The 24087-nt window shown below is 54.0% G+C and overlaps 70 non-coding genes across 70 annotated transcripts; 36 read left to right on the forward strand and 34 right to left on the reverse strand.

Moving 5' to 3' along the window:
* The first annotated feature begins 367 nt into the window (after positions 1-367).
* Trnai-uau (transfer RNA isoleucine (anticodon UAU)) lies at positions 368-459 on the forward strand. The gene is given in 2 exon segments: positions 368-405; positions 424-459. It is a non-coding gene; the product is annotated as a tRNA-Ile (tRNA).
* A 111-nt stretch (positions 460-570) lies between these two features.
* Trnad-guc (transfer RNA aspartic acid (anticodon GUC)) lies at positions 571-642 on the forward strand. The gene has a single exon. It is a non-coding gene; the product is annotated as a tRNA-Asp (tRNA).
* Positions 643-875: 233 nt separating this feature from the next.
* Positions 876-947, reverse strand: Trnam-cau (transfer RNA methionine (anticodon CAU)). Its single transcript has one exon. It is a non-coding gene; the product is annotated as a tRNA-Met (tRNA).
* Positions 948-1230: 283 nt separating this feature from the next.
* On the reverse strand, positions 1231-1303 carry Trnar-acg (transfer RNA arginine (anticodon ACG)). Its single transcript has one exon. It is a non-coding gene; the product is annotated as a tRNA-Arg (tRNA).
* A 443-nt stretch (positions 1304-1746) lies between these two features.
* Positions 1747-1838, forward strand: Trnai-uau (transfer RNA isoleucine (anticodon UAU)). The gene is given in 2 exon segments: positions 1747-1784; positions 1803-1838. It is a non-coding gene; the product is annotated as a tRNA-Ile (tRNA).
* A 111-nt stretch (positions 1839-1949) lies between these two features.
* Trnad-guc (transfer RNA aspartic acid (anticodon GUC)) lies at positions 1950-2021 on the forward strand. The gene has a single exon. It is a non-coding gene; the product is annotated as a tRNA-Asp (tRNA).
* Positions 2022-2254: 233 nt separating this feature from the next.
* Trnam-cau (transfer RNA methionine (anticodon CAU)) lies at positions 2255-2326 on the reverse strand. Its single transcript has one exon. It is a non-coding gene; the product is annotated as a tRNA-Met (tRNA).
* Positions 2327-2609: 283 nt separating this feature from the next.
* On the reverse strand, positions 2610-2682 carry Trnar-acg (transfer RNA arginine (anticodon ACG)). The gene has a single exon. It is a non-coding gene; the product is annotated as a tRNA-Arg (tRNA).
* A 443-nt stretch (positions 2683-3125) lies between these two features.
* Trnai-uau (transfer RNA isoleucine (anticodon UAU)) lies at positions 3126-3217 on the forward strand. Its single transcript is given in 2 exon segments — positions 3126-3163; positions 3182-3217. It is a non-coding gene; the product is annotated as a tRNA-Ile (tRNA).
* A 111-nt stretch (positions 3218-3328) lies between these two features.
* On the forward strand, positions 3329-3400 carry Trnad-guc (transfer RNA aspartic acid (anticodon GUC)). The gene has a single exon. It is a non-coding gene; the product is annotated as a tRNA-Asp (tRNA).
* Positions 3401-3633: 233 nt separating this feature from the next.
* On the reverse strand, positions 3634-3705 carry Trnam-cau (transfer RNA methionine (anticodon CAU)). The gene has a single exon. It is a non-coding gene; the product is annotated as a tRNA-Met (tRNA).
* A 283-nt stretch (positions 3706-3988) lies between these two features.
* On the reverse strand, positions 3989-4061 carry Trnar-acg (transfer RNA arginine (anticodon ACG)). The gene has a single exon. It is a non-coding gene; the product is annotated as a tRNA-Arg (tRNA).
* A 443-nt stretch (positions 4062-4504) lies between these two features.
* On the forward strand, positions 4505-4596 carry Trnai-uau (transfer RNA isoleucine (anticodon UAU)). The gene is given in 2 exon segments: positions 4505-4542; positions 4561-4596. It is a non-coding gene; the product is annotated as a tRNA-Ile (tRNA).
* A 111-nt stretch (positions 4597-4707) lies between these two features.
* On the forward strand, positions 4708-4779 carry Trnad-guc (transfer RNA aspartic acid (anticodon GUC)). Its single transcript has one exon. It is a non-coding gene; the product is annotated as a tRNA-Asp (tRNA).
* Positions 4780-5012: 233 nt separating this feature from the next.
* Positions 5013-5084, reverse strand: Trnam-cau (transfer RNA methionine (anticodon CAU)). Its single transcript has one exon. It is a non-coding gene; the product is annotated as a tRNA-Met (tRNA).
* Positions 5085-5367: 283 nt separating this feature from the next.
* On the reverse strand, positions 5368-5440 carry Trnar-acg (transfer RNA arginine (anticodon ACG)). Its single transcript has one exon. It is a non-coding gene; the product is annotated as a tRNA-Arg (tRNA).
* Positions 5441-5883: 443 nt separating this feature from the next.
* Positions 5884-5975, forward strand: Trnai-uau (transfer RNA isoleucine (anticodon UAU)). Its single transcript is given in 2 exon segments — positions 5884-5921; positions 5940-5975. It is a non-coding gene; the product is annotated as a tRNA-Ile (tRNA).
* A 111-nt stretch (positions 5976-6086) lies between these two features.
* Trnad-guc (transfer RNA aspartic acid (anticodon GUC)) lies at positions 6087-6158 on the forward strand. Its single transcript has one exon. It is a non-coding gene; the product is annotated as a tRNA-Asp (tRNA).
* A 233-nt stretch (positions 6159-6391) lies between these two features.
* Positions 6392-6463, reverse strand: Trnam-cau (transfer RNA methionine (anticodon CAU)). Its single transcript has one exon. It is a non-coding gene; the product is annotated as a tRNA-Met (tRNA).
* A 283-nt stretch (positions 6464-6746) lies between these two features.
* On the reverse strand, positions 6747-6819 carry Trnar-acg (transfer RNA arginine (anticodon ACG)). The gene has a single exon. It is a non-coding gene; the product is annotated as a tRNA-Arg (tRNA).
* A 443-nt stretch (positions 6820-7262) lies between these two features.
* Positions 7263-7354, forward strand: Trnai-uau (transfer RNA isoleucine (anticodon UAU)). The gene is given in 2 exon segments: positions 7263-7300; positions 7319-7354. It is a non-coding gene; the product is annotated as a tRNA-Ile (tRNA).
* Positions 7355-7465: 111 nt separating this feature from the next.
* On the forward strand, positions 7466-7537 carry Trnad-guc (transfer RNA aspartic acid (anticodon GUC)). Its single transcript has one exon. It is a non-coding gene; the product is annotated as a tRNA-Asp (tRNA).
* A 233-nt stretch (positions 7538-7770) lies between these two features.
* On the reverse strand, positions 7771-7842 carry Trnam-cau (transfer RNA methionine (anticodon CAU)). Its single transcript has one exon. It is a non-coding gene; the product is annotated as a tRNA-Met (tRNA).
* A 283-nt stretch (positions 7843-8125) lies between these two features.
* Trnar-acg (transfer RNA arginine (anticodon ACG)) lies at positions 8126-8198 on the reverse strand. The gene has a single exon. It is a non-coding gene; the product is annotated as a tRNA-Arg (tRNA).
* Positions 8199-8641: 443 nt separating this feature from the next.
* Trnai-uau (transfer RNA isoleucine (anticodon UAU)) lies at positions 8642-8733 on the forward strand. Its single transcript is given in 2 exon segments — positions 8642-8679; positions 8698-8733. It is a non-coding gene; the product is annotated as a tRNA-Ile (tRNA).
* A 111-nt stretch (positions 8734-8844) lies between these two features.
* Positions 8845-8916, forward strand: Trnad-guc (transfer RNA aspartic acid (anticodon GUC)). Its single transcript has one exon. It is a non-coding gene; the product is annotated as a tRNA-Asp (tRNA).
* A 233-nt stretch (positions 8917-9149) lies between these two features.
* On the reverse strand, positions 9150-9221 carry Trnam-cau (transfer RNA methionine (anticodon CAU)). The gene has a single exon. It is a non-coding gene; the product is annotated as a tRNA-Met (tRNA).
* Positions 9222-9504: 283 nt separating this feature from the next.
* On the reverse strand, positions 9505-9577 carry Trnar-acg (transfer RNA arginine (anticodon ACG)). The gene has a single exon. It is a non-coding gene; the product is annotated as a tRNA-Arg (tRNA).
* Positions 9578-10020: 443 nt separating this feature from the next.
* Trnai-uau (transfer RNA isoleucine (anticodon UAU)) lies at positions 10021-10112 on the forward strand. The gene is given in 2 exon segments: positions 10021-10058; positions 10077-10112. It is a non-coding gene; the product is annotated as a tRNA-Ile (tRNA).
* Positions 10113-10223: 111 nt separating this feature from the next.
* Positions 10224-10295, forward strand: Trnad-guc (transfer RNA aspartic acid (anticodon GUC)). Its single transcript has one exon. It is a non-coding gene; the product is annotated as a tRNA-Asp (tRNA).
* Positions 10296-10528: 233 nt separating this feature from the next.
* Positions 10529-10600, reverse strand: Trnam-cau (transfer RNA methionine (anticodon CAU)). Its single transcript has one exon. It is a non-coding gene; the product is annotated as a tRNA-Met (tRNA).
* A 283-nt stretch (positions 10601-10883) lies between these two features.
* On the reverse strand, positions 10884-10956 carry Trnar-acg (transfer RNA arginine (anticodon ACG)). The gene has a single exon. It is a non-coding gene; the product is annotated as a tRNA-Arg (tRNA).
* A 443-nt stretch (positions 10957-11399) lies between these two features.
* Positions 11400-11491, forward strand: Trnai-uau (transfer RNA isoleucine (anticodon UAU)). Its single transcript is given in 2 exon segments — positions 11400-11437; positions 11456-11491. It is a non-coding gene; the product is annotated as a tRNA-Ile (tRNA).
* A 111-nt stretch (positions 11492-11602) lies between these two features.
* Trnad-guc (transfer RNA aspartic acid (anticodon GUC)) lies at positions 11603-11674 on the forward strand. Its single transcript has one exon. It is a non-coding gene; the product is annotated as a tRNA-Asp (tRNA).
* Positions 11675-11907: 233 nt separating this feature from the next.
* Trnam-cau (transfer RNA methionine (anticodon CAU)) lies at positions 11908-11979 on the reverse strand. Its single transcript has one exon. It is a non-coding gene; the product is annotated as a tRNA-Met (tRNA).
* A 283-nt stretch (positions 11980-12262) lies between these two features.
* Trnar-acg (transfer RNA arginine (anticodon ACG)) lies at positions 12263-12335 on the reverse strand. The gene has a single exon. It is a non-coding gene; the product is annotated as a tRNA-Arg (tRNA).
* A 443-nt stretch (positions 12336-12778) lies between these two features.
* On the forward strand, positions 12779-12870 carry Trnai-uau (transfer RNA isoleucine (anticodon UAU)). Its single transcript is given in 2 exon segments — positions 12779-12816; positions 12835-12870. It is a non-coding gene; the product is annotated as a tRNA-Ile (tRNA).
* A 111-nt stretch (positions 12871-12981) lies between these two features.
* On the forward strand, positions 12982-13053 carry Trnad-guc (transfer RNA aspartic acid (anticodon GUC)). The gene has a single exon. It is a non-coding gene; the product is annotated as a tRNA-Asp (tRNA).
* A 233-nt stretch (positions 13054-13286) lies between these two features.
* On the reverse strand, positions 13287-13358 carry Trnam-cau (transfer RNA methionine (anticodon CAU)). The gene has a single exon. It is a non-coding gene; the product is annotated as a tRNA-Met (tRNA).
* Positions 13359-13641: 283 nt separating this feature from the next.
* Trnar-acg (transfer RNA arginine (anticodon ACG)) lies at positions 13642-13714 on the reverse strand. The gene has a single exon. It is a non-coding gene; the product is annotated as a tRNA-Arg (tRNA).
* A 443-nt stretch (positions 13715-14157) lies between these two features.
* Positions 14158-14249, forward strand: Trnai-uau (transfer RNA isoleucine (anticodon UAU)). The gene is given in 2 exon segments: positions 14158-14195; positions 14214-14249. It is a non-coding gene; the product is annotated as a tRNA-Ile (tRNA).
* Positions 14250-14360: 111 nt separating this feature from the next.
* Trnad-guc (transfer RNA aspartic acid (anticodon GUC)) lies at positions 14361-14432 on the forward strand. Its single transcript has one exon. It is a non-coding gene; the product is annotated as a tRNA-Asp (tRNA).
* A 233-nt stretch (positions 14433-14665) lies between these two features.
* Trnam-cau (transfer RNA methionine (anticodon CAU)) lies at positions 14666-14737 on the reverse strand. The gene has a single exon. It is a non-coding gene; the product is annotated as a tRNA-Met (tRNA).
* Positions 14738-15020: 283 nt separating this feature from the next.
* Positions 15021-15093, reverse strand: Trnar-acg (transfer RNA arginine (anticodon ACG)). Its single transcript has one exon. It is a non-coding gene; the product is annotated as a tRNA-Arg (tRNA).
* Positions 15094-15536: 443 nt separating this feature from the next.
* Trnai-uau (transfer RNA isoleucine (anticodon UAU)) lies at positions 15537-15628 on the forward strand. The gene is given in 2 exon segments: positions 15537-15574; positions 15593-15628. It is a non-coding gene; the product is annotated as a tRNA-Ile (tRNA).
* Positions 15629-15739: 111 nt separating this feature from the next.
* Trnad-guc (transfer RNA aspartic acid (anticodon GUC)) lies at positions 15740-15811 on the forward strand. Its single transcript has one exon. It is a non-coding gene; the product is annotated as a tRNA-Asp (tRNA).
* A 233-nt stretch (positions 15812-16044) lies between these two features.
* Trnam-cau (transfer RNA methionine (anticodon CAU)) lies at positions 16045-16116 on the reverse strand. The gene has a single exon. It is a non-coding gene; the product is annotated as a tRNA-Met (tRNA).
* A 283-nt stretch (positions 16117-16399) lies between these two features.
* On the reverse strand, positions 16400-16472 carry Trnar-acg (transfer RNA arginine (anticodon ACG)). The gene has a single exon. It is a non-coding gene; the product is annotated as a tRNA-Arg (tRNA).
* Positions 16473-16915: 443 nt separating this feature from the next.
* Trnai-uau (transfer RNA isoleucine (anticodon UAU)) lies at positions 16916-17007 on the forward strand. Its single transcript is given in 2 exon segments — positions 16916-16953; positions 16972-17007. It is a non-coding gene; the product is annotated as a tRNA-Ile (tRNA).
* Positions 17008-17118: 111 nt separating this feature from the next.
* Positions 17119-17190, forward strand: Trnad-guc (transfer RNA aspartic acid (anticodon GUC)). The gene has a single exon. It is a non-coding gene; the product is annotated as a tRNA-Asp (tRNA).
* Positions 17191-17423: 233 nt separating this feature from the next.
* On the reverse strand, positions 17424-17495 carry Trnam-cau (transfer RNA methionine (anticodon CAU)). Its single transcript has one exon. It is a non-coding gene; the product is annotated as a tRNA-Met (tRNA).
* A 283-nt stretch (positions 17496-17778) lies between these two features.
* Trnar-acg (transfer RNA arginine (anticodon ACG)) lies at positions 17779-17851 on the reverse strand. Its single transcript has one exon. It is a non-coding gene; the product is annotated as a tRNA-Arg (tRNA).
* Positions 17852-18294: 443 nt separating this feature from the next.
* On the forward strand, positions 18295-18386 carry Trnai-uau (transfer RNA isoleucine (anticodon UAU)). The gene is given in 2 exon segments: positions 18295-18332; positions 18351-18386. It is a non-coding gene; the product is annotated as a tRNA-Ile (tRNA).
* A 111-nt stretch (positions 18387-18497) lies between these two features.
* Trnad-guc (transfer RNA aspartic acid (anticodon GUC)) lies at positions 18498-18569 on the forward strand. Its single transcript has one exon. It is a non-coding gene; the product is annotated as a tRNA-Asp (tRNA).
* Positions 18570-18802: 233 nt separating this feature from the next.
* Positions 18803-18874, reverse strand: Trnam-cau (transfer RNA methionine (anticodon CAU)). Its single transcript has one exon. It is a non-coding gene; the product is annotated as a tRNA-Met (tRNA).
* A 283-nt stretch (positions 18875-19157) lies between these two features.
* On the reverse strand, positions 19158-19230 carry Trnar-acg (transfer RNA arginine (anticodon ACG)). Its single transcript has one exon. It is a non-coding gene; the product is annotated as a tRNA-Arg (tRNA).
* Positions 19231-19673: 443 nt separating this feature from the next.
* On the forward strand, positions 19674-19765 carry Trnai-uau (transfer RNA isoleucine (anticodon UAU)). Its single transcript is given in 2 exon segments — positions 19674-19711; positions 19730-19765. It is a non-coding gene; the product is annotated as a tRNA-Ile (tRNA).
* A 111-nt stretch (positions 19766-19876) lies between these two features.
* On the forward strand, positions 19877-19948 carry Trnad-guc (transfer RNA aspartic acid (anticodon GUC)). Its single transcript has one exon. It is a non-coding gene; the product is annotated as a tRNA-Asp (tRNA).
* A 233-nt stretch (positions 19949-20181) lies between these two features.
* Positions 20182-20253, reverse strand: Trnam-cau (transfer RNA methionine (anticodon CAU)). Its single transcript has one exon. It is a non-coding gene; the product is annotated as a tRNA-Met (tRNA).
* Positions 20254-20536: 283 nt separating this feature from the next.
* Trnar-acg (transfer RNA arginine (anticodon ACG)) lies at positions 20537-20609 on the reverse strand. Its single transcript has one exon. It is a non-coding gene; the product is annotated as a tRNA-Arg (tRNA).
* A 443-nt stretch (positions 20610-21052) lies between these two features.
* Positions 21053-21144, forward strand: Trnai-uau (transfer RNA isoleucine (anticodon UAU)). Its single transcript is given in 2 exon segments — positions 21053-21090; positions 21109-21144. It is a non-coding gene; the product is annotated as a tRNA-Ile (tRNA).
* A 111-nt stretch (positions 21145-21255) lies between these two features.
* Trnad-guc (transfer RNA aspartic acid (anticodon GUC)) lies at positions 21256-21327 on the forward strand. Its single transcript has one exon. It is a non-coding gene; the product is annotated as a tRNA-Asp (tRNA).
* A 233-nt stretch (positions 21328-21560) lies between these two features.
* On the reverse strand, positions 21561-21632 carry Trnam-cau (transfer RNA methionine (anticodon CAU)). The gene has a single exon. It is a non-coding gene; the product is annotated as a tRNA-Met (tRNA).
* Positions 21633-21915: 283 nt separating this feature from the next.
* Trnar-acg (transfer RNA arginine (anticodon ACG)) lies at positions 21916-21988 on the reverse strand. Its single transcript has one exon. It is a non-coding gene; the product is annotated as a tRNA-Arg (tRNA).
* Positions 21989-22431: 443 nt separating this feature from the next.
* Trnai-uau (transfer RNA isoleucine (anticodon UAU)) lies at positions 22432-22523 on the forward strand. Its single transcript is given in 2 exon segments — positions 22432-22469; positions 22488-22523. It is a non-coding gene; the product is annotated as a tRNA-Ile (tRNA).
* A 111-nt stretch (positions 22524-22634) lies between these two features.
* Positions 22635-22706, forward strand: Trnad-guc (transfer RNA aspartic acid (anticodon GUC)). The gene has a single exon. It is a non-coding gene; the product is annotated as a tRNA-Asp (tRNA).
* Positions 22707-22939: 233 nt separating this feature from the next.
* On the reverse strand, positions 22940-23011 carry Trnam-cau (transfer RNA methionine (anticodon CAU)). The gene has a single exon. It is a non-coding gene; the product is annotated as a tRNA-Met (tRNA).
* Positions 23012-23294: 283 nt separating this feature from the next.
* On the reverse strand, positions 23295-23367 carry Trnar-acg (transfer RNA arginine (anticodon ACG)). Its single transcript has one exon. It is a non-coding gene; the product is annotated as a tRNA-Arg (tRNA).
* Positions 23368-23810: 443 nt separating this feature from the next.
* On the forward strand, positions 23811-23902 carry Trnai-uau (transfer RNA isoleucine (anticodon UAU)). Its single transcript is given in 2 exon segments — positions 23811-23848; positions 23867-23902. It is a non-coding gene; the product is annotated as a tRNA-Ile (tRNA).
* A 111-nt stretch (positions 23903-24013) lies between these two features.
* Positions 24014-24085, forward strand: Trnad-guc (transfer RNA aspartic acid (anticodon GUC)). Its single transcript has one exon. It is a non-coding gene; the product is annotated as a tRNA-Asp (tRNA).
* Positions 24086-24087: the final 2 nt, after the last annotated feature.

Raw genomic sequence — 24087 nt, forward strand, 5'->3', positions numbered from 1 at the left:
CGTCCACTGACAACGGCGGCGCGACCACTCTGGTCTTGCGCACTCTGCAGGGAGCTGCCAAGGAAGGCATCTCTCCTCCAGCTGCTCGGCCACGGTGCGCCTGCACGGCTTAGAGCTTGCCACACATCTGCCCTCGCTGTTGGACAGGTAGCAGAAGGCAAGGCGCGCGTTTTTCTGCATTTTTTTCGGCGAGGACAAGCGGTTGATATGCTTGTAAGTGTAGCATATGAAGCAAGAATCGAATGAGGCAGTCGTAGACAGGTGCTAAATTCGCAGTATGGCCGCAGGTGACGATCTTATGACGGGTGTGCAGCCACAACAGGTTGGCAGCAAAGTGAGTATCGCTAACTGAAAGCTCTCTGCTGTAGCCCCAGTGGTGCAATTGGTTAGCGCACGGTACTTATAAGGCAGTAGCCGTGAGCAATGCCGGGGTTGTGAGTTCGAGCCTCACCTGGGGCATACTTTTATTTCGTAGCAGCTGACTCTGAAAGCATCGGGACGCGAGAGTTGAGATGTATCACCTGCTTGAGAAAGATAAGAGTGCGTGCATTATAGTCACCGATCGCGTGTTCCTCGGTAGTATAGTGGTTAGTATCCTCGCCTGTCACGCGGGAGACCGGGGTTCGATTCCCCGCCGGGGAGGTGCGATTTTTATATCGCGAAAGTTGCACGCGTGGCCCCAAAGGACATTAACGTTGCGATCAAGGAATGTAGTTACTGCAAAATCGTAAGAAAGTCTGCGTCTTAGGAAGTGTTTCTCGCATTCTTCACACGACGTCGTCGTTTCACGACTTACAGGGGTTGCTGTTGACGCTGAATCAGCTCACCCCAGGCTTAATGATCGAGCTCGAGGCACCCAAGAAAAAGAATAATTTTAGCAGAGCGTGGTTTCGATCCACGGACCTCTGGGTTATGGGCCCAGCACGCTTCCACTGCGCCACTCTGCTGCGTGGAGCCGTCCGCGCTCTTCGGTGCGTGACATGGGACACTTGGAAAGCGTTGTCTGCGTCGGTTTCCCGCGCCTACCGTTTAATTAAGTGCGTAACATCTCTCAGCTTGACTTGTCTCGACTTTGCTCGACTGACGCTACGCTGACGCTTGCACGAAGCGATATTTACCGCAATCGTCTCGAGATGCAGCTGCGAGATGCTCAGGATTAACATTGCACTCCACGAAGGTGGAGACATTCGAATCCACTGCCTAGCTACGCGCCCGCAACTAACAAAATGCCGACCCTGCCAGGATTCGAACCTGGAATCTTCTGATCCGTAGTCAGACGCGTTATCCGTTGCGCCACAGGGCCACTGTTTGCGTTTTTTACCACGAGGCGGGTGCACATCGCAAAGCAACGTGTTCTCCGTGGCTCGGCAACTGCATGTCGTCCACTGACAACGGCGGCGCGGCCACTCTGGTCTTGCGCACTCTGCAGGGAGCTGCCAAGGAAGGCATCTCTCCTCCAGCTGCTCGGCCACGGTGCGCCTGCACGGCTTAGAGCTTGCCACACATCTGCCCTCGCTGTTGGACAGGTAGCAGAAGGCAAGGCGCGCGTTTTTCTGCATTTTTTTCGGCGAGGACAAGCGGTTGATATGCTTGTAAGTGTAGCATATGAAGCAAGAATCGAATGAGGCAGTCGTAGACAGGTGCTAAATTCGCAGTATGGCCGCAGGTGACGATCTTATGACGGGTGTGCAGCCACAACAGGTTGGCAGCAAAGTGAGTATCGCTAACTGAAAGCTCTCTGCTGTAGCCCCAGTGGCGCAATTGGTTAGCGCACGGTACTTATAAGGCAGTAGCCGTGAGCAATGCCGGGGTTGTGAGTTCGAGCCTCACCTGGGGCATACTTTTATTTCGTAGCAGCTGACTCTGAAAGCATCGGGACGCGAGAGTTGAGATGTATCACCTGCTTGAGAAAGATAAGTGTGCGTGCATTATAGTCACCGATCGCGTGTTCCTCGGTAGTATAGTGGTTAGTATCCCCGCCTGTCACGCGGGAGACCGGGGTTCGATTCCCCGCCGGGGAGTTGCGATTTTTATATCGCGAAAGTTGCACGCGTGGCCCCAAAGGACATTAACGTTGCGATCAAGGAATGTAGTTACTGCAAAATCGTAAGAAAGTCTGCGTCTTAGGAAGTGTTTCTCGCATTCTTCACACGACGTCGTCGTTTCACGACTTACAGGGGTTGCTGTTGACGCTGAATCAGCTCACCCCTGGCTTAATGATCGAGCTCGAGGCACCCAAGAAAAAGAATAATTTTAGCAGAGCGTGGTTTCGATCCACGGACCTCTGGGTTATGGGCCCAGCACGCTTCCACTGCGCCACTCTGCTGCGTGGAGCCGTCCGCGCTCTTCGGTGCGTGACATGGGACACTTGGAAAGCGTTGTCTGCGTCGGTTTCCCGCGCCTACCGTTTAATTAAGTGCGTAACATCTCTCAGCTTGACTTGTCTCGACTTTGCTCGACTGACGCTACGCTGACGCTTGCACGAAGCGATATTTACCGCAATCGTCTCGAGATGCAGCTGCGAGATGCTCAGGATTAACATTGCACTCCACGAAGGTGGAGACATTCGAATCCACTGCCTAGCTACGCGCCCGCAACTAACAAAATGCCGACCCTGCCAGGATTCGAACCTGGAATCTTCTGATCCGTAGTCAGACGCGTTATCCGTTGCGCCACAGGGCCACTGTTTGCGTTTTTTACCACGAGGCGGGTGCACATCGCAAAGCAACGTGTTCTCCGTGGCTCGGCAACTGCATGTCGTCCACTGACAACGGCGGCGCGGCCACTCTGGTCTTGTGCACTCTGCAGGGAGCTGCCAAGGAAGGCATCTCTCCTCCAGCTGCTCGGCCACGGTGCGCCTGCACGGCTTAGAGCTTGCCACACATCTGCCCTCGCTGTTGGACAGGTAGCAGAAGGCAAGGCGCGCGTTTTTCTGCATTTTTTTCGGCGAGGACAAGCGGTTGATATGCTTGTAAGTGTAGCATATGAAGCAAGAATCGAATGAGGCAGTCGTAGACAGGTGCTAAATTCGCAGTATGGCCGCAGGTGACGATCTTATGACGGGTGTGCAGCCACAACAGGTTGGCAGCAAAGTGAGTATCGCTAACTGAAAGCTCTCTGCTGTAGCCCCAGTGGCGCAATTGGTTAGCGCACGGTACTTATAAGGCAGTAGCCGTGAGCAATGCCGGGGTTGTGAGTTCGAGCCTCACCTGGGGCATACTTTTATTTCGTAGCAGCTGACTCTGAAAGCATCGGGACGCGAGAGTTGAGATGTATCACCTGCTTGAGAAAGATAAGTGTGCGTGCATTATAGTCACCGATCGCGTGTTCCTCGGTAGTATAGTGGTTAGTATCCCCGCCTGTCACGCGGGAGACCGGGGTTCGATTCCCCGCCGGGGAGTTGCGATTTTTATATCGCGAAAGTTGCACGCGTGGCCCCAAAGGACATTAACGTTGCGATCAAGGAATGTAGTTACTGCAAAATCGTAAGAAAGTCTGCGTCTTAGGAAGTGTTTCTCGCATTCTTCACACGACGTCGTCGTTTCACGACTTACAGGGGTTGCTGTTGACGCTGAATCAGCTCACCCCTGGCTTAATGATCGAGCTCGAGGCACCCAAGAAAAAGAATAATTTTAGCAGAGCGTGGTTTCGATCCACGGACCTCTGGGTTATGGGCCCAGCACGCTTCCACTGCGCCACTCTGCTGCGTGGAGCCGTCCGCGCTCTTCGGTGCGTGACATGGGACACTTGGAAAGCGTTGTCTGCGTCGGTTTCCCGCGCCTACCGTTTAATTAAGTGCGTAACATCTCTCAGCTTGACTTGTCTCGACTTTGCTCGACTGACGCTACGCTGACGCTTGCACGAAGCGATATTTACCGCAATCGTCTCGAGATGCAGCTGCGAGATGCTCAGGATTAACATTGCACTCCACGAAGGTGGAGACATTCGAATCCACTGCCTAGCTACGCGCCCGCAACTAACAAAATGCCGACCCTGCCAGGATTCGAACCTGGAATCTTCTGATCCGTAGTCAGACGCGTTATCCGTTGCGCCACAGGGCCACTGTTTGCGTTTTTTACCACGAGGCGGGTGCACATCGCAAAGCAACGTGTTCTCCGTGGCTCGGCAACTGCATGTCGTCCACTGACAACGGCGGCGCGGCCACTCTGGTCTTGCGCACTCTGCAGGGAGCTGCCAAGGAAGGCATCTCTCCTCCAGCTGCTCGGCCACGGTGCGCCTGCACGGCTTAGAGCTTGCCACACATCTGCCCTCGCTGTTGGACAGGTAGCAGAAGGCAAGGCGCGCGTTTTTCTGCATTTTTTTCGGCGAGGACAAGCGGTTGATATGCTTGTAAGTGTAGCATATGAAGCAAGAATCGAATGAGGCAGTCGTAGACAGGTGCTAAATTCGCAGTATGGCCGCAGGTGACGATCTTATGACGGGTGTGCAGCCACAACAGGTTGGCAGCAAAGTGAGTATCGCTAACTGAAAGCTCTCTGCTGTAGCCCCAGTGGTGCAATTGGTTAGCGCACGGTACTTATAAGGCAGTAGCCGTGAGCAATGCCGGGGTTGTGAGTTCGAGCCTCACCTGGGGCATACTTTTATTTCGTAGCAGCTGACTCTGAAAGCATCGGGACGCGAGAGTTGAGATGTATCACCTGCTTGAGAAAGATAAGAGTGCGTGCATTATAGTCACCGATCGCGTGTTCCTCGGTAGTGTAGTGGTTAGTATCCTCGCCTGTCACGCGGGAGACCGGGGTTCGATTCCCCGCCGGGGAGGTGCGATTTTTATATCGCGAAAGTTGCACGCGTGGCCCCAAAGGACATTAACGTTGCGATCAAGGAATGTAGTTACTGCAAAATCGTAAGAAAGTCTGCGTCTTAGGAAGTGTTTCTCGCATTCTTCACACGACGTCGTCGTTTCACGACTTACAGGGGTTGCTGTTGACGCTGAATCAGCTCACCCCAGGCTTAATGATCGAGCTCGAGGCACCCAAGAAAAAGAATAATTTTAGCAGAGCGTGGTTTCGATCCACGGACCTCTGGGTTATGGGCCCAGCACGCTTCCACTGCGCCACTCTGCTGCGTGGAGCCGTCCGCGCTCTTCGGTGCGTGACATGGGACACTTGGAAAGCGTTGTCTGCGTCGGTTTCCCGCGCCTACCGTTTAATTAAGTGCGTAACATCTCTCAGCTTGACTTGTCTCGACTTTGCTCGACTGACGCTACGCTGACGCTTGCACGAAGCGATATTTACCGCAATCGTCTCGAGATGCAGCTGCGAGATGCTCAGGATTAACATTGCACTCCACGAAGGTGGAGACATTCGAATCCACTGCCTAGCTACGCGCCCGCAACTAACAAAATGCCGACCCTGCCAGGATTCGAACCTGGAATCTTCTGATCCGTAGTCAGACGCGTTATCCGTTGCGCCACAGGGCTACTGTTTGCGTTTTTTACCACGAGGCGGGTGCACATCGCAAAGCAACGTGTTCTCCGTGGCTCGGCAACTGCATGTCGTCCACTGACAACGGCGGCGCGGCCACTCTGGTCTTGCGCACTCTGCAGGGAGCTGCCAAGGAAGGCATCTCTCCTCCAGCTGCTCGGCCACGGTGCGCCTGCACGGCTTAGAGCTTGCCACACATCTGCCCTCGCTGTTGGACAGGTAGCAGAAGGCAAGGCGCGCGTTTTTCTGCATTTTTTTCGGCGAGGACAAGCGGTTGATATGCTTGTAAGTGTAGCATATGAAGCAAGAATCGAATGAGGCAGTCGTAGACAGGTGCTAAATTCGCAGTATGGCCGCAGGTGACGATCTTATGACGGGTGTGCAGCCACAACAGGTTGGCAGCAAAGTGAGTATCGCTAACTGAAAGCTCTCTGCTGTAGCCCCAGTGGCGCAATTGGTTAGCGCACGGTACTTATAAGGCAGTAGCCGTGAGCAATGCCGGGGTTGTGAGTTCGAGCCTCACCTGGGGCATACTTTTATTTCGTAGCAGCTGACTCTGAAAGCATCGGGACGCGAGAGTTGAGATGTATCACCTGCTTGAGAAAGATAAGAGTGCGTGCATTATAGTCACCGATCGCGTGTTCCTCGGTAGTATAGTGGTTAGTATCCTCGCCTGTCACGCGGGAGACCGGGGTTCGATTCCCCGCCGGGGAGGTGCGATTTTTATATCGCGAAAGTTGCACGCGTGGCCCCAAAGGACATTAACGTTGCGATCAAGGAATGTAGTTACTGCAAAATCGTAAGAAAGTCTGCGTCTTAGGAAGTGTTTCTCGCATTCTTCACACGACGTCGTCGTTTCACGACTTACAGGGGTTGCTGTTGACGCTGAATCAGCTCACCCCAGGCTTAATGATCGAGCTCGAGGCACCCAAGAAAAAGAATAATTTTAGCAGAGCGTGGTTTCGATCCACGGACCTCTGGGTTATGGGCCCAGCACGCTTCCACTGCGCCACTCTGCTGCGTGGAGCCGTCCGCGCTCTTCGGTGCGTGACATGGGACACTTGGAAAGCGTTGTCTGCGTCGGTTTCCCGCGCCTACCGTTTAATTAAGTGCGTAACATCTCTCAGCTTGACTTGTCTCGACTTTGCTCGACTGACGCTACGCTGACGCTTGCACGAAGCGATATTTACCGCAATCGTCTCGAGATGCAGCTGCGAGATGCTCAGGATTAACATTGCACTCCACGAAGGTGGAGACATTCGAATCCACTGCCTAGCTACGCGCCCGCAACTAACAAAATGCCGACCCTGCCAGGATTCGAACCTGGAATCTTCTGATCCGTAGTCAGACGCGTTATCCGTTGCGCCACAGGGCCACTGTTTGCGTTTTTTACCACGAGGCGGGTGCACATCGCAAAGCAACGTGTTCTCCGTGGCTCGGCAACTGCATGTCGTCCACTGACAACGGCGGCGCGCCCACTCTGGTCTTGCGCACTCTGCAGGGAGCTGCCAAGGAAGGCATCTCTCCTCCAGCTGCTCGGCCACGGTGCGCCTGCACGGCTTAGAGCTTGCCACACATCTGCCCTCGCTGTTGGACAGGTAGCAGAAGGCAAGGCGCGCGTTTTTCTGCATTTTTTTCGGCGAGGACAAGCGGTTGATATGCTTGTAAGTGTAGCATATGAAGCAAGAATCGAATGAGGCAGTCGTAGACAGGTGCTAAATTCGCAGTATGGCCGCAGGTGACGATCTTATGACGGGTGTGCAGCCACAACAGGTTGGCAGCAAAGTGAGTATCGCTAACTGAAAGCTCTCTGCTGTAGCCCCAGTGGCGCAATTGGTTAGCGCACGGTACTTATAAGGCAGTAGCCGTGAGCAATGCCGGGGTTGTGAGTTCGAGCCTCACCTGGGGCATACTTTTATTTCGTAGCAGCTGACTCTGAAAGCATCGGGACGCGAGAGTTGAGATGTATCACCTGCTTGAGAAAGATAAGAGTGCGTGCATTATAGTCACCGATCGCGTGTTCCTCGGTAGTATAGTGGTTAGTATCCTCGCCTGTCACGCGGGAGACCGGGGTTCGATTCCCCGCCGGGGAGGTGCGATTTTTATATCGCGAAAGTTGCACGCGTGGCCCCAAAGGACATTAACGTTGCGATCAAGGAATGTAGTTACTGCAAAATCGTAAGAAAGTCTGCGTCTTAGGAAGTGTTTCTCGCATTCTTCACACGACGTCGTCGTTTCACGACTTACAGGGGTTGCTGTTGACGCTGAATCAGCTCACCCCAGGCTTAATGATCGAGCTCGAGGCACCCAAGAAAAAGAATAATTTTAGCAGAGCGTGGTTTCGATCCACGGACCTCTGGGTTATGGGCCCAGCACGCTTCCACTGCGCCACTCTGCTGCGTGGAGCCGTCCGCGCTCTTCGGTGCGTGACATGGGACACTTGGAAAGCGTTGTCTGCGTCGGTTTCCCGCGCCTACCGTTTAATTAAGTGCGTAACATCTCTCAGCTTGACTTGTCTCGACTTTGCTCGACTGACGCTACGCTGACGCTTGCACGAAGCGATATTTACCGCAATCGTCTCGAGATGCAGCTGCGAGATGCTCAGGATTAACATTGCACTCCACGAAGGTGGAGACATTCGAATCCACTGCCTAGCTACGCGCCCGCAACTAACAAAATGCCGACCCTGCCAGGATTCGAACCTGGAATCTTCTGATCCGTAGTCAGACGCGTTATCCGTTGCGCCACAGGGCCACTGTTTGCGTTTTTTACCACGAGGCGGGTGCACATCGCAAAGCAACGTGTTCTCCGTGGCTCGGCAACTGCATGTCGTCCACTGACAACGGCGGCGCGGCCACTCTGGTCTTGCGCACTCTGCAGGGAGCTGCCAAGGAAGGCATCTCTCCTCCAGCTGCTCGGCCACGGTGCGCCTGCACGGCTTAGAGCTTGCCACACATCTGCCCTCGCTGTTGGACAGGTAGCAGAAGGCAAGGCGCGCGTTTTTCTGCATTTTTTTCGGCGAGGACAAGCGGTTGATATGCTTGTAAGTGTAGCATATGAAGCAAGAATCGAATGAGGCAGTCGTAGACAGGTGCTAAATTCGCAGTATGGCCGCAGGTGACGATCTTATGACGGGTGTGCAGCCACAACAGGTTGGCAGCAAAGTGAGTATCGCTAACTGAAAGCTCTCTGCTGTAGCCCCAGTGGCGCAATTGGTTAGCGCACGGTACTTATAAGGCAGTAGCCGTGAGCAATGCCGGGGTTGTGAGTTCGAGCCTCACCTGGGGCATACTTTTATTTCGTAGCAGCTGACTCTGAAAGCATCGGGACGCGAGAGTTGAGATGTATCACCTGCTTGAGAAAGATAAGAGTGCGTGCATTATAGTCACCGATCGCGTGTTCCTCGGTAGTATAGTGGTTAGTATCCTCGCCTGTCACGCGGGAGACCGGGGTTCGATTCCCCGCCGGGGAGGTGCGATTTTTATATCGCGAAAGTTGCACGCGTGGCCCCAAAGGACATTAACGTTGCGATCAAGGAATGTAGTTACTGCAAAATCGTAAGAAAGTCTGCGTCTTAGGAAGTGTTTCTCGCATTCTTCACACGACGTCGTCGTTTCACGACTTACAGGGGTTGCTGTTGACGCTGAATCAGCTCACCCCAGGCTTAATGATCGAGCTCGAGGCACCCAAGAAAAAGAATAATTTTAGCAGAGCGTGGTTTCGATCCACGGACCTCTGGGTTATGGGCCCAGCACGCTTCCACTGCGCCACTCTGCTGCGTGGAGCCGTCCGCGCTCTTCGGTGCGTGACATGGGACACTTGGAAAGCGTTGTCTGCGTCGGTTTCCCGCGCCTACCGTTTAATTAAGTGCGTAACATCTCTCAGCTTGACTTGTCTCGACTTTGCTCGACTGACGCTACGCTGACTCTTGCACGAAGCGATATTTACCGCAATCGTCTCGAGATGCAGCTGCGAGATGCTCAGGATTAACATTGCACTCCACGAAGGTGGAGACATTCGAATCCACTGCCTAGCTACGCGCCCGCAACTAACAAAATGCCGACCCTGCCAGGATTCGAACCTGGAATCTTCTGATCCGTAGTCAGACGCGTTATCCGTTGCGCCACAGGGCTACTGTTTGCGTTTTTTACCACGAGGCGGGTGCACATCGCAAAGCAACGTGTTCTCCGTGGCTCGGCAACTGCATGTCGTCCACTGACAACGGCGGCGCGGCCACTCTGGTCTTGCGCACTCTGCAGGGAGCTGCCAAGGAAGGCATCTCTCCTCCAGCTGCTCGGCCACGGTGCGCCTGCACGGCTTAGAGCTTGCCACACATCTGCCCTCGCTGTTGGACAGGTAGCAGAAGGCAAGGCGCGCGTTTTTCTGCATTTTTTTCGGCGAGGACAAGCGGTTGATATGCTTGTAAGTGTAGCATATGAAGCAAGAATCGAATGAGGCAGTCGTAGACAGGTGCTAAATTCGCAGTATGGCCGCAGGTGACGATCTTATGACGGGTGTGCAGCCACAACAGGTTGGCAGCAAAGTGAGTATCGCTAACTGAAAGCTCTCTGCTGTAGCCCCAGTGGCGCAATTGGTTAGCGCACGGTACTTATAAGGCAGTAGCCGTGAGCAATGCCGGGGTTGTGAGTTCGAGCCTCACCTGGGGCATACTTTTATTTCGTAGCAGCTGACTCTGAAAGCATCGGGACGCGAGAGTTGAGATGTATCACCTGCTTGAGAAAGATAAGAGTGCGTGCATTATAGTCACCGATCGCGTGTTCCTCGGTAGTATAGTGGTTAGTATCCTCGCCTGTCACGCGGGAGACCGGGGTTCGATTCCCCGCCGGGGAGGTGCGATTTTTATATCGCGAAAGTTGCACGCGTGGCCCCAAAGGACATTAACGTTGCGATCAAGGAATGTAGTTACTGCAAAATCGTAAGAAAGTCTGCGTCTTAGGAAGTGTTTCTCGCATTCTTCACACGACGTCGTCGTTTCACGACTTACAGGGGTTGCTGTTGACGCTGAATCAGCTCACCCCAGGCTTAATGATCGAGCTCGAGGCACCCAAGAAAAAGAATAATTTTAGCAGAGCGTGGTTTCGATCCACGGACCTCTGGGTTATGGGCCCAGCACGCTTCCACTGCGCCACTCTGCTGCGTGGAGCCGTCCGCGCTCTTCGGTGCGTGACATGGGACACTTGGAAAGCGTTGTCTGCGTCGGTTTCCCGCGCCTACCGTTTAATTAAGTGCGTAACATCTCTCAGCTTGACTTGTCTCGACTTTGCTCGACTGACGCTACGCTGACGCTTGCACGAAGCGATATTTACCGCAATCGTCTCGAGATGCAGCTGCGAGATGCTCAGGATTAACATTGCACTCCACGAAGGTGGAGACATTCGAATCCACTGCCTAGCTACGCGCCCGCAACTAACAAAATGCCGACCCTGCCAGGATTCGAACCTGGAATCTTCTGATCCGTAGTCAGACGCGTTATCCGTTGCGCCACAGGGCCACTGTTTGCGTTTTTTACCACGAGGCGGGTGCACATCGCAAAGCAACGTGTTCTCCGTGGCTCGGCAACTGCATGTCGTCCACTGACAACGGCGGCGCGGCCACTCTGGTCTTGCGCACTCTGCAGGGAGCTGCCAAGGAAGGCATCTCTCCTCCAGCTGCTCGGCCACGGTGCGCCTGCACGGCTTAGAGCTTGCCACACATCTGCCCTCGCTGTTGGACAGGTAGCAGAAGGCAAGGCGCGCGTTTTTCTGCATTTTTTTCGGCGAGGACAAGCGGTTGATATGCTTGTAAGTGTAGCATATGAAGCAAGAATCGAATGAGGCAGTCGTAGACAGGTGCTAAATTCGCAGTATGGCCGCAGGTGACGATCTTATGACGGGTGTGCAGCCACAACAGGTTGGCAGCAAAGTGAGTATCGCTAACTGAAAGCTCTCTGCTGTAGCCCCAGTGGCGCAATTGGTTAGCGCACGGTACTTATAAGGCAGTAGCCGTGAGCAATGCCGGGGTTGTGAGTTCGAGCCTCACCTGGGGCATACTTTTATTTCGTAGCAGCTGACTCTGAAAGCATCGGGACGCGAGAGTTGAGATGTATCACCTGCTTGAGAAAGATAAGAGTGCGTGCATTATAGTCACCGATCGCGTGTTCCTCGGTAGTATAGTGGTTAGTATCCTCGCCTGTCACGCGGGAGACCGGGGTTCGATTCCCCGCCGGGGAGGTGCGATTTTTATATCGCGAAAGTTGCACGCGTGGCCCCAAAGGACATTAACGTTGCGATCAAGGAATGTAGTTACTGCAAAATCGTAAGAAAGTCTGCGTCTTAGGAAGTGTTTCTCGCATTCTTCACACGACGTCGTCGTTTCACGACTTACAGGGGTTGCTGTTGACGCTGAATCAGCTCACCCCAGGCTTAATGATCGAGCTCGAGGCACCCAAGAAAAAGAATAATTTTAGCAGAGCGTGGTTTCGATCCACGGACCTCTGGGTTATGGGCCCAGCACGCTTCCACTGCGCCACTCTGCTGCGTGGAGCCGTCCGCGCTCTTCGGTGCGTGACATGGGACACTTGGAAAGCGTTGTCTGCGTCGGTTTCCCGCGCCTACCGTTTAATTAAGTGCGTAACATCTCTCAGCTTGACTTGTCTCGACTTTGCTCGACTGACGCTACGCTGACGCTTGCACGAAGCGATATTTACCGCAATCGTCTCGAGATGCAGCTGCGAGATGCTCAGGATTAACATTGCACTCCACGAAGGTGGAGACATTCGAATCCACTGCCTAGCTACGCGCCCGCAACTAACAAAATGCCGACCCTGCCAGGATTCGAACCTGGAATCTTCTGATCCGTAGTCAGACGCGTTATCCGTTGCGCCACAGGGCCACTGTTTGCGTTTTTTACCACGAGGCGGGTGCACATCGCAAAGCAACGTGTTCTCCGTGGCTCGGCAACTGCATGTCGTCCACTGACAACGGCGGCGCGGCCACTCTGGTCTTGCGCACTCTGCAGGGAGCTGCCAAGGAAGGCATCTCTCCTCCAGCTGCTCGGCCACGGTGCGCCTGCACGGCTTAGAGCTTGCCACACATCTGCCCTCGCTGTTGGACAGGTAGCAGAAGGCAAGGCGCGCGTTTTTCTGCATTTTTTTCGGCGAGGACAAGCGGTTGATATGCTTGTAAGTGTAGCATATGAAGCAAGAATCGAATGAGGCAGTCGTAGACAGGTGCTAAATTCGCAGTATGGCCGCAGGTGACGATCTTATGACGGGTGTGCAGCCACAACAGGTTGGCAGCAAAGTGAGTATCGCTAACTGAAAGCTCTCTGCTGTAGCCCCAGTGGCGCAATTGGTTAGCGCACGGTACTTATAAGGCAGTAGCCGTGAGCAATGCCGGGGTTGTGAGTTCGAGCCTCACCTGGGGCATACTTTTATTTCGTAGCAGCTGACTCTGAAAGCATCGGGACGCGAGAGTTGAGATGTATCACCTGCTTGAGAAAGATAAGTGTGCGTGCATTATAGTCACCGATCGCGTGTTCCTCGGTAGTATAGTGGTTAGTATCCCCGCCTGTCACGCGGGAGACCGGGGTTCGATTCCCCGCCGGGGAGGTGCGATTTTTATATCGCGAAAGTTGCACGCGTGGCCCCAAAGGACATTAACGTTGCGATCAAGGAATGTAGTTACTGCAAAATCGTAAGAAAGTCTGCGTCTTAGGAAGTGTTTCTCGCATTCTTCACACGACGTCGTCGTTTCACGACTTACAGGGGTTGCTGTTGACGCTGAATCAGCTCACCCCAGGCTTAATGATCGAGCTCGAGGCACCCAAGAAAAAGAATAATTTTAGCAGAGCGTGGTTTCGATCCACGGACCTCTGGGTTATGGGCCCAGCACGCTTCCACTGCGCCACTCTGCTGCGTGGAGCCGTCCGCGCTCTTCGGTGCGTGACATGGGACACTTGGAAAGCGTTGTCTGCGTCGGTTTCCCGCGCCTACCGTTTAATTAAGTGCGTAACATCTCTCAGCTTGACTTGTCTCGACTTTGCTCGACTGACGCTACGCTGACGCTTGCACGAAGCGATATTTACCGCAATCGTCTCGAGATGCAGCTGCGAGATGCTCAGGATTAACATTGCACTCCACGAAGGTGGAGACATTCGAATCCACTGCCTAGCTACGCGCCCGCAACTAACAAAATGCCGACCCTGCCAGGATTCGAACCTGGAATCTTCTCATCCGTAGTCAGACGCGTTATCCGTTGCGCCACAGGGCCACTGTTTGCGTTTTTTACCACGAGGCGGGTGCACATCGCAAAGCAACGTGTTCTCCGTGGCTCGGCAACTGCATGTCGTCCACTGACAACGGCGGCGCGGCCACTCTGGTCTTGCGCACTCTGCAGGGAGCTGCCAAGGAAGGCATCTCTCCTCCAGCTGCTCGGCCACGGTGCGCCTGCACGGCTTAGAGCTTGCCACACATCTGCCCTCGCTGTTGGACAGGTAGCAGAAGGCAAGGCGCGCGTTTTTCTGCATTTTTTTCGGCGAGGACAAGCGGTTGATATGCTTGTAAGTGTAGCATATGAAGCAAGAATCGAATGAGGCAGTCGTAGACAGGTGCTAAATTCGCAGTATGGCCGCAGGTGACGATCTTATGACGGGTGTGCAGCCACAACAGGTTGGCAGCAAAGTGAGTATCGCTAACTGAAAGCTCTCTGCTGTAGCCCCAGTGGCGCAATTGGTTAGCGCACGGTACTTATAAGGCAGTAGCCGTGAGCAATGCCGGGGTTGTGAGTTCGAGCCTCACCTGGGGCATACTTTTATTTCGTAGCAGCTGACTCTGAAAGCATCGGGACGCGAGAGTTGAGATGTATCACCTGCTTGAGAAAGATAAGAGTGCGTGCATTATAGTCACCGATCGCGTGTTCCTCGGTAGTGTAGTGGTTAGTATCCCCGCCTGTCACGCGGGAGACCGGGGTTCGATTCCCCGCCGGGGAGGTGCGATTTTTATATCGCGAAAGTTGCACGCGTGGCCCCAAAGGACATTAACGTTGCGATCAAGGAATGTAGTTACTGCAAAATCGTAAGAAAGTCTGCGTCTTAGGAAGTGTTTCTCGCATTCTTCACACGACGTCGTCGTTTCACGACTTACAGGGGTTGCTGTTGACGCTGAATCAGCTCACCCCAGGCTTAATGATCGAGCTCGAGGCACCCAAGAAAAAGAATAATTTTAGCAGAGCGTGGTTTCGATCCACGGACCTCTGGGTTATGGGCCCAGCACGCTTCCACTGCGCCACTCTGCTGCGTGGAGCCGTCCGCGCTCTTCGGTGCGTGACATGGGACACTTGGAAAGCGTTGTCTGCGTCGGTTTCCCGCGCCTACCGTTTAATTAAGTGCGTAACATCTCTCAGCTTGACTTGTCTCGACTTTGCTCGACTGACGCTACGCTGACGCTTGCACGAAGCGATATTTACCGCAATCGTCTCGAGATGCAGCTGCGAGATGCTCAGGATTAACATTGCACTCCACGAAGGTGGAGACATTCGAATCCACTGCCTAGCTACGCGCCCGCAACTAACAAAATGCCGACCCTGCCAGGATTCGAACCTGGAATCTTCTGATCCGTAGTCAGACGCGTTATCCGTTGCGCCACAGGGCCACTGTTTGCGTTTTTTACCACGAGGCGGGTGCACATCGCAAAGCAACGTGTTCTCCGTGGCTCGGCAACTGCATGTCGTCCACTGACAACGGCGGCGCGGCCACTCTGGTCTTGCGCACTCTGCAGGGAGCTGCCAAGGAAGGCATCTCTCCTCCAGCTGCTCGGCCACGGTGCGCCTGCACGGCTTAGAGCTTGCCACACATCTGCCCTCGCTGTTGGACAGGTAGCAGAAGGCAAGGCGCGCGTTTTTCTGCATTTTTTTCGGCGAGGACAAGCGGTTGATATGCTTGTAAGTGTAGCATATGAAGCAAGAATCGAATGAGGCAGTCGTAGACAGGTGCTAAATTCGCAGTATGGCCGCAGGTGACGATCTTATGACGGGTGTGCAGCCACAACAGGTTGGCAGCAAAGTGAGTATCGCTAACTGAAAGCTCTCTGCTGTAGCCCCAGTGGCGCAATTGGTTAGCGCACGGTACTTATAAGGCAGTAGCCGTGAGCAATGCCGGGGTTGTGAGTTCGAGCCTCACCTGGGGCATACTTTTATTTCGTAGCAGCTGACTCTGAAAGCATCGGGACGCGAGAGTTGAGATGTATCACCTGCTTGAGAAAGATAAGTGTGCGTGCATTATAGTCACCGATCGCGTGTTCCTCGGTAGTATAGTGGTTAGTATCCCCGCCTGTCACGCGGGAGACCGGGGTTCGATTCCCCGCCGGGGAGGTGCGATTTTTATATCGCGAAAGTTGCACGCGTGGCCCCAAAGGACATTAACGTTGCGATCAAGGAATGTAGTTACTGCAAAATCGTAAGAAAGTCTGCGTCTTAGGAAGTGTTTCTCGCATTCTTCACACGACGTCGTCGTTTCACGACTTACAGGGGTTGCTGTTGACGCTGAATCAGCTCACCCCAGGCTTAATGATCGAGCTCGAGGCACCCAAGAAAAAGAATAATTTTAGCAGAGCGTGGTTTCGATCCACGGACCTCTGGGTTATGGGCCCAGCACGCTTCCACTGCGCCACTCTGCTGCGTGGAGCCGTCCGCGCTCTTCGGTGCGTGACATGGGACACTTGGAAAGCGTTGTCTGCGTCGGTTTCCCGCGCCTACCGTTTAATTAAGTGCGTAACATCTCTCAGCTTGACTTGTCTCGACTTTGCTCGACTGACGCTACGCTGACGCTTGCACGAAGCGATATTTACCGCAATCGTCTCGAGATGCAGCTGCGAGATGCTCAGGATTAACATTGCACTCCACGAAGGTGGAGACATTCGAATCCACTGCCTAGCTACGCGCCCGCAACTAACAAAATGCCGACCCTGCCAGGATTCGAACCTGGAATCTTCTCATCCGTAGTCAGACGCGTTATCCGTTGCGCCACAGGGCCACTGTTTGCGTTTTTTACCACGAGGCGGGTGCACATCGCAAAGCAACGTGTTCTCCGTGGCTCGGCAACTGCATGTCGTCCACTGACAACGGCGGCGCGGCCACTCTGGTCTTGCGCACTCTGCAGGGAGCTGCCAAGGAAGGCATCTCTCCTCCAGCTGCTCGGCCACGGTGCGCCTGCACGGCTTAGAGCTTGCCACACATCTGCCCTCGCTGTTGGACAGGTAGCAGAAGGCAAGGCGCGCGTTTTTCTGCATTTTTTTCGGCGAGGACAAGCGGTTGATATGCTTGTAAGTGTAGCATATGAAGCAAGAATCGAATGAGGCAGTCGTAGACAGGTGCTAAATTCGCAGTATGGCCGCAGGTGACGATCTTATGACGGGTGTGCAGCCACAACAGGTTGGCAGCAAAGTGAGTATCGCTAACTGAAAGCTCTCTGCTGTAGCCCCAGTGGCGCAATTGGTTAGCGCACGGTACTTATAAGGCAGTAGCCGTGAGCAATGCCGGGGTTGTGAGTTCGAGCCTCACCTGGGGCATACTTTTATTTCGTAGCAGCTGACTCTGAAAGCATCGGGACGCGAGAGTTGAGATGTATCACCTGCTTGAGAAAGATAAGAGTGCGTGCATTATAGTCACCGATCGCGTGTTCCTCGGTAGTATAGTGGTTAGTATCCTCGCCTGTCACGCGGGAGACCGGGGTTCGATTCCCCGCCGGGGAGGTGCGATTTTTATATCGCGAAAGTTGCACGCGTGGCCCCAAAGGACATTAACGTTGCGATCAAGGAATGTAGTTACTGCAAAATCGTAAGAAAGTCTGCGTCTTAGGAAGTGTTTCTCGCATTCTTCACACGACGTCGTCGTTTCACGACTTACAGGGGTTGCTGTTGACGCTGAATCAGCTCACCCCAGGCTTAATGATCGAGCTCGAGGCACCCAAGAAAAAGAATAATTTTAGCAGAGCGTGGTTTCGATCCACGGACCTCTGGGTTATGGGCCCAGCACGCTTCCACTGCGCCACTCTGCTGCGTGGAGCCGTCCGCGCTCTTCGGTGCGTGACATGGGACACTTGGAAAGCGTTGTCTGCGTCGGTTTCCCGCGCCTACCGTTTAATTAAGTGCGTAACATCTCTCAGCTTGACTTGTCTCGACTTTGCTCGACTGACGCTACGCTGACGCTTGCACGAAGCGATATTTACCGCAATCGTCTCGAGATGCAGCTGCGAGATGCTCAGGATTAACATTGCACTCCACGAAGGTGGAGACATTCGAATCCACTGCCTAGCTACGCGCCCGCAACTAACAAAATGCCGACCCTGCCAGGATTCGAACCTGGAATCTTCTGATCCGTAGTCAGACGCGTTATCCGTTGCGCCACAGGGCCACTGTTTGCGGTTTTTACCACGAGGCGGGTGCACATCGCAAAGCAACGTGTTCTCCGTGGCTCGGCAACTGCATGTCGTCCACTGACAACGGCGGCGCGGCCACTCTGGTCTTGCGCACTCTGCAGGGAGCTGCCAAGGAAGGCATCTCTCCTCCAGCTGCTCGGCCACGGTGCGCCTGCACGGCTTAGAGCTTGCCACACATCTGCCCTCGCTGTTGGACAGGTAGCAGAAGGCAAGGCGCGCGTTTTTCTGCATTTTTTTCGGCGAGGACAAGCGGTTGATATGCTTGTAAGTGTAGCATATGAAGCAAGAATCGAATGAGGCAGTCGTAGACAGGTGCTAAATTCGCAGTATGGCCGCAGGTGACGATCTTATGACGGGTGTGCAGCCACAACAGGTTGGCAGCAAAGTGAGTATCGCTAACTGAAAGCTCTCTGCTGTAGCCCCAGTGGCGCAATTGGTTAGCGCACGGTACTTATAAGGCAGTAGCCGTGAGCAATGCCGGGGTTGTGAGTTCGAGCCTCACCTGGGGCATACTTTTATTTCGTAGCAGCTGACTCTGAAAGCATCGGGACGCGAGAGTTGAGATGTATCACCTGCTTGAGAAAGATAAGTGTGCGTGCATTATAGTCACCGATCGCGTGTTCCTCGGTAGTATAGTGGTTAGTATCCCCGCCTGTCACGCGGGAGACCGGGGTTCGATTCCCCGCCGGGGAGGTGCGATTTTTATATCGCGAAAGTTGCACGCGTGGCCCCAAAGGACATTAACGTTGCGATCAAGGAATGTAGTTACTGCAAAATCGTAAGAAAGTCTGCGTCTTAGGAAGTGTTTCTCGCATTCTTCACACGACGTCGTCGTTTCACGACTTACAGGGGTTGCTGTTGACGCTGAATCAGCTCACCCCAGGCTTAATGATCGAGCTCGAGGCACCCAAGAAAAAGAATAATTTTAGCAGAGCGTGGTTTCGATCCACGGACCTCTGGGTTATGGGCCCAGCACGCTTCCACTGCGCCACTCTGCTGCGTGGAGCCGTGCGCGCTCTTCGGTGCGTGACATGGGACACTTGGAAAGCGTTGTCTGCGTCGGTTTCCCGCGCCTACCGTTTAATTAAGTGCGTAACATCTCTCAGCTTGACTTGTCTCGACTTTGCTCGACTGACGCTACGCTGACGCTTGCACGAAGCGATATTTACCGCAATCGTCTCGAGATGCAGCTGCGAGATGCTCAGGATTAACATTGCACTCCACGAAGGTGGAGACATTCGAATCCACTGCCTAGCTACGCGCCCGCAACTAACAAAATGCCGACCCTGCCAGGATTCGAACCTGGAATCTTCTGATCCGTAGTCAGACGCGTTATCCGTTGCGCCACAGGGCCACTGTTTGCGTTTTTTACCACGAGGCGGGTGCACATCGCAAAGCAACGTGTTCTCCGTGGCTCGGCAACTGCATGTCGTCCACTGACAACGGCGGCGCGGCCACTCTGGTCTTGCGCACTCTGCAGGGAGCTGCCAAGGAAGGCATCTCTCCTCCAGCTGCTCGGCCACGGTGCGCCTGCACGGCTTAGAGCTTGCCACACATCTGCCCTCGCTGTTGGACAGGTAGCAGAAGGCAAGGCGCGCGTTTTTCTGCATTTTTTTCGGCGAGGACAAGCGGTTGATATGCTTGTAAGTGTAGCATATGAAGCAAGAATCGAATGAGGCAGTCGTAGACAGGTGCTAAATTCGCAGTATGGCCGCAGGTGACGATCTTATGACGGGTGTGCAGCCACAACAGGTTGGCAGCAAAGTGAGTATCGCTAACTGAAAGCTCTCTGCTGTAGCCCCAGTGGCGCAATTGGTTAGCGCACGGTACTTATAAGGCAGTAGCCGTGAGCAATGCCGGGGTTGTGAGTTCGAGCCTCACCTGGGGCATACTTTTATTTCGTAGCAGCTGACTCTGAAAGCATCGGGACGCGAGAGTTGAGATGTATCACCTGCTTGAGAAAGATAAGTGTGCGTGCATTATAGTCACCGATCGCGTGTTCCTCGGTAGTATAGTGGTTAGTATCCCCGCCTGTCACGCGGGAGACCGGGGTTCGATTCCCCGCCGGGGAGGTGCGATTTTTATATCGCGAAAGTTGCACGCGTGGCCCCAAAGGACATTAACGTTGCGATCAAGGAATGTAGTTACTGCAAAATCGTAAGAAAGTCTGCGTCTTAGGAAGTGTTTCTCGCATTCTTCACACGACGTCGTCGTTTCACGACTTACAGGGGTTGCTGTTGACGCTGAATCAGCTCACCCCTGGCTTAATGATCGAGCACGAGGCACCCAAGAAAAAGAATAATTTTAGCAGAGCGTGGTTTCGATCCACGGACCTCTGGGTTATGGGCCCAGCACGCTTCCACTGCGCCACTCTGCTGCGTGGAGCCGTCCGCGCTCTTCGGTGCGTGACATGGGACACTTGGAAAGCGTTGTCTGCGTCGGTTTCCCGCGCCTACCGTTTAATTAAGTGCGTAACATCTCTCAGCTTGACTTGTCTCGACTTTGCTCGACTGACGCTACGCTGACGCTTGCACGAAGCGATATTTACCGCAATCGTCTCGAGATGCAGCTGCGAGATGCTCAGGATTAACATTGCACTCCACGAAGGTGGAGACATTCGAATCCACTGCCTAGCTACGCGCCCGCAACTAACAAAATGCCGACCCTGCCAGGACTCGAACCTGGAATCTTCTGATCCGTAGTCAGACGCGTTATCCGTTGCGCCACAGGGCCACTGTTTGCGTTTTTTACCACGAGGCGGGTGCACATCGCAAAGCAACGTGTTCTCCGTGGCTCGGCAACTGCATGTCGTCCACTGACAACGGCGGCGCGGCCACTCTGGTCTTGCGCACTCTGCAGGGAGCTGCCAAGGAAGGCATCTCTCCTCCAGCTGCTCGGCCACGGTGCGCCTGCACGGCTTAGAGCTTGCCACACATCTGCCCTCGCTGTTGGACAGGTAGCAGAAGGCAAGGCGCGCGTTTTTCTGCATTTTTTTCGGCGAGGACAAGCGGTTGATATGCTTGTAAGTGTAGCATATGAAGCAAGAATCGAATGAGGCAGTCGTAGACAGGTGCTAAATTCGCAGTATGGCCGCAGGTGACGATCTTATGACGGGTGTGCAGCCACAACAGGTTGGCAGCAAAGTGAGTATCGCTAACTGAAAGCTCTCTGCTGTAGCCCCAGTGGCGCAATTGGTTAGCGCACGGTACTTATAAGGCAGTAGCCGTGAGCAATGCCGGGGTTGTGAGTTCGAGCCTCACCTGGGGCATACTTTTATTTCGTAGCAGCTGACTCTGAAAGCATCGGGACGCGAGAGTTGAGATGTATCACCTGCTTGAGAAAGATAAGTGTGCGTGCATTATAGTCACCGATCGCGTGTTCCTCGGTAGTATAGTGGTTAGTATCCCCGCCTGTCACGCGGGAGACCGGGGTTCGATTCCCCGCCGGGGAGTTGCGATTTTTATATCGCGAAAGTTGCACGCGTGGCCCCAAAGGACATTAACGTTGCGATCAAGGAATGTAGTTACTGCAAAATCGTAAGAAAGTCTGCGTCTTAGGAAGTGTTTCTCGCATTCTTCACACGACGTCGTCGTTTCACGACTTACAGGGGTTGCTGTTGACGCTGAATCAGCTCACCCCTGGCTTAATGATCGAGCTCGAGGCACCCAAGAAAAAGAATAATTTTAGCAGAGCGTGGTTTCGATCCACGGACCTCTGGGTTATGGGCCCAGCACGCTTCCACTGCGCCACTCTGCTGCGTGGAGCCGTCCGCGCTCTTCGGTGCGTGACATGGGACACTTGGAAAGCGTTGTCTGCGTCGGTTTCCCGCGCCTACCGTTTAATTAAGTGCGTAACATCTCTCAGCTTGACTTGTCTCGACTTTGCTCGACTGACGCTACGCTGACGCTTGCACGAAGCGATATTTACCGCAATCGTCTCGAGATGCAGCTGCGAGATGCTCAGGATTAACATTGCACTCCACGAAGGTGGAGACATTCGAATCCACTGCCTAGCTACGCGCCCGCAACTAACAAAATGCCGACCCTGCCAGGATTCGAACCTGGAATCTTCTGATCCGTAGTCAGACGCGTTATCCGTTGCGCCACAGGGCCACTGTTTGCGTTTTTTACCACGAGGCGGGTGCACATCGCAAAGCAACGTGTTCTCCGTGGCTCGGCAACTGCATGTCGTCCACTGACAACGGCGGCGCGGCCACTCTGGTCTTGCGCACTCTGCAGGGAGCTGCCAAGGAAGGCATCTCTCCTCCAGCTGCTCGGCCACGGTGCGCCTGCACGGCTTAGAGCTTGCCACACATCTGCCCTCGCTGTTGGACAGGTAGCAGAAGGCAAGGCGCGCGTTTTTCTGCATTTTTTTCGGCGAGGACAAGCGGTTGATATGCTTGTAAGTGTAGCATATGAAGCAAGAATCGAATGAGGCAGTCGTAGACAGGTGCTAAATTCGCAGTATGGCCGCAGGTGACGATCTTATGACGGGTGTGCAGCCACAACAGGTTGGCAGCAAAGTGAGTATCGCTAACTGAAAGCTCTCTGCTGTAGCCCCAGTGGCGCAATTGGTTAGCGCACGGTACTTATAAGGCAGTAGCCGTGAGCAATGCCGGGGTTGTGAGTTCGAGCCTCACCTGGGGCATACTTTTATTTCGTAGCAGCTGACTCTGAAAGCATCGGGACGCGAGAGTTGAGATGTATCACCTGCTTGAGAAAGATAAGTGTGCGTGCATTATAGTCACCGATCGCGTGTTCCTCGGTAGTATAGTGGTTAGTATCCCCGCCTGTCACGCGGGAGACCGGGGTTCGATTCCTCGCCGGGGAGGTGCGATTTTTATATCGCGAAAGTTGCACGCGTGGCCCCAAAGGACATTAACGTTGCGATCAAGGAATGTAGTTACTGCAAAATCGTAAGAAAGTCTGCGTCTTAGGAAGTGTTTCTCGCATTCTTCACACGACGTCGTCGTTTCACGACTTACAGGGGTTGCTGTTGACGCTGAATCAGCTCACCCCAGGCTTAATGATCGAGCTCGAGGCACCCAAGAAAAAGAATAATTTTAGCAGAGCGTGGTTTCGATCCACGGACCTCTGGGTTATGGGCCCAGCACGCTTCCACTGCGCCACTCTGCTGCGTGGAGCCGTCCGCGCTCTTCGGTGCGTGACATGGGACACTTGGAAAGCGTTGTCTGCGTCGGTTTCCCGCGCCTACCGTTTAATTAAGTGCGTAACATCTCTCAGCTTGACTTGTCTCGACTTTGCTCGACTGACGCTACGCTGACGCTTGCACGAAGCGATATTTACCGCAATCGTCTCGAGATGCAGCTGCGAGATGCTCAGGATTAACATTGCACTCCACGAAGGTGGAGACATTCGAATCCACTGCCTAGCTACGCGCCCGCAACTAACAAAATGCCGACCCTGCCAGGATTCGAACCTGGAATCTTCTGATCCGTAGTCAGACGCGTTATCCGTTGCGCCACAGGGCCACTGTTTGCGTTTTTTACCACGAGGCGGGTGCACATCGCAAAGCAACGTGTTCTCCGTGGCTCGGCAACTGCATGTCGTCCACTGACAACGGCGGCGCGGCCACTCTGGTCTTGCGCACTCTGCAGGGAGCTGCCAAGGAAGGCATCTCTCCTCCAGCTGCTCGGCCACGGTGCGCCTGCACGGCTTAGAGCTTGCCACACATCTGCCCTCGCTGTTGGACAGGTAGCAGAAGGCAAGGCGCGCGTTTTTCTGCATTTTTTTCGGCGAGGACAAGCGGTTGATATGCTTGTAAGTGTAGCATATGAAGCAAGAATCGAATGAGGCAGTCGTAGACAGGTGCTAAATTCGCAGTATGGCCGCAGGTGACGATCTTATGACGGGTGTGCAGCCACAACAGGTTGGCAGCAAAGTGAGTATCGCTAACTGAAAGCTCTCTGCTGTAGCCCCAGTGGCGCAATTGGTTAGCGCACGGTACTTATAAGGCAGTAGCCGTGAGCAATGCCGGGGTTGTGAGTTCGAGCCTCACCTGGGGCATACTTTTATTTCGTAGCAGCTGACTCTGAAAGCATCGGGACGCGAGAGTTGAGATGTATCACCTGCTTGAGAAAGATAAGTGTGCGTGCATTATAGTCACCGATCGCGTGTTCCTCGGTAGTATAGTGGTTAGTATCCCCGCCTGTCACGCGGGAGACCGGGGTTCGATTCCCCGCCGGGGAGTT

Source organism: Schistocerca nitens, chromosome 9, assembly GCF_023898315.1.
Source record: "Schistocerca nitens isolate TAMUIC-IGC-003100 chromosome 9, iqSchNite1.1, whole genome shotgun sequence".
NCBI lineage: Eukaryota > Metazoa > Arthropoda > Insecta > Orthoptera > Acrididae > Schistocerca > Schistocerca nitens.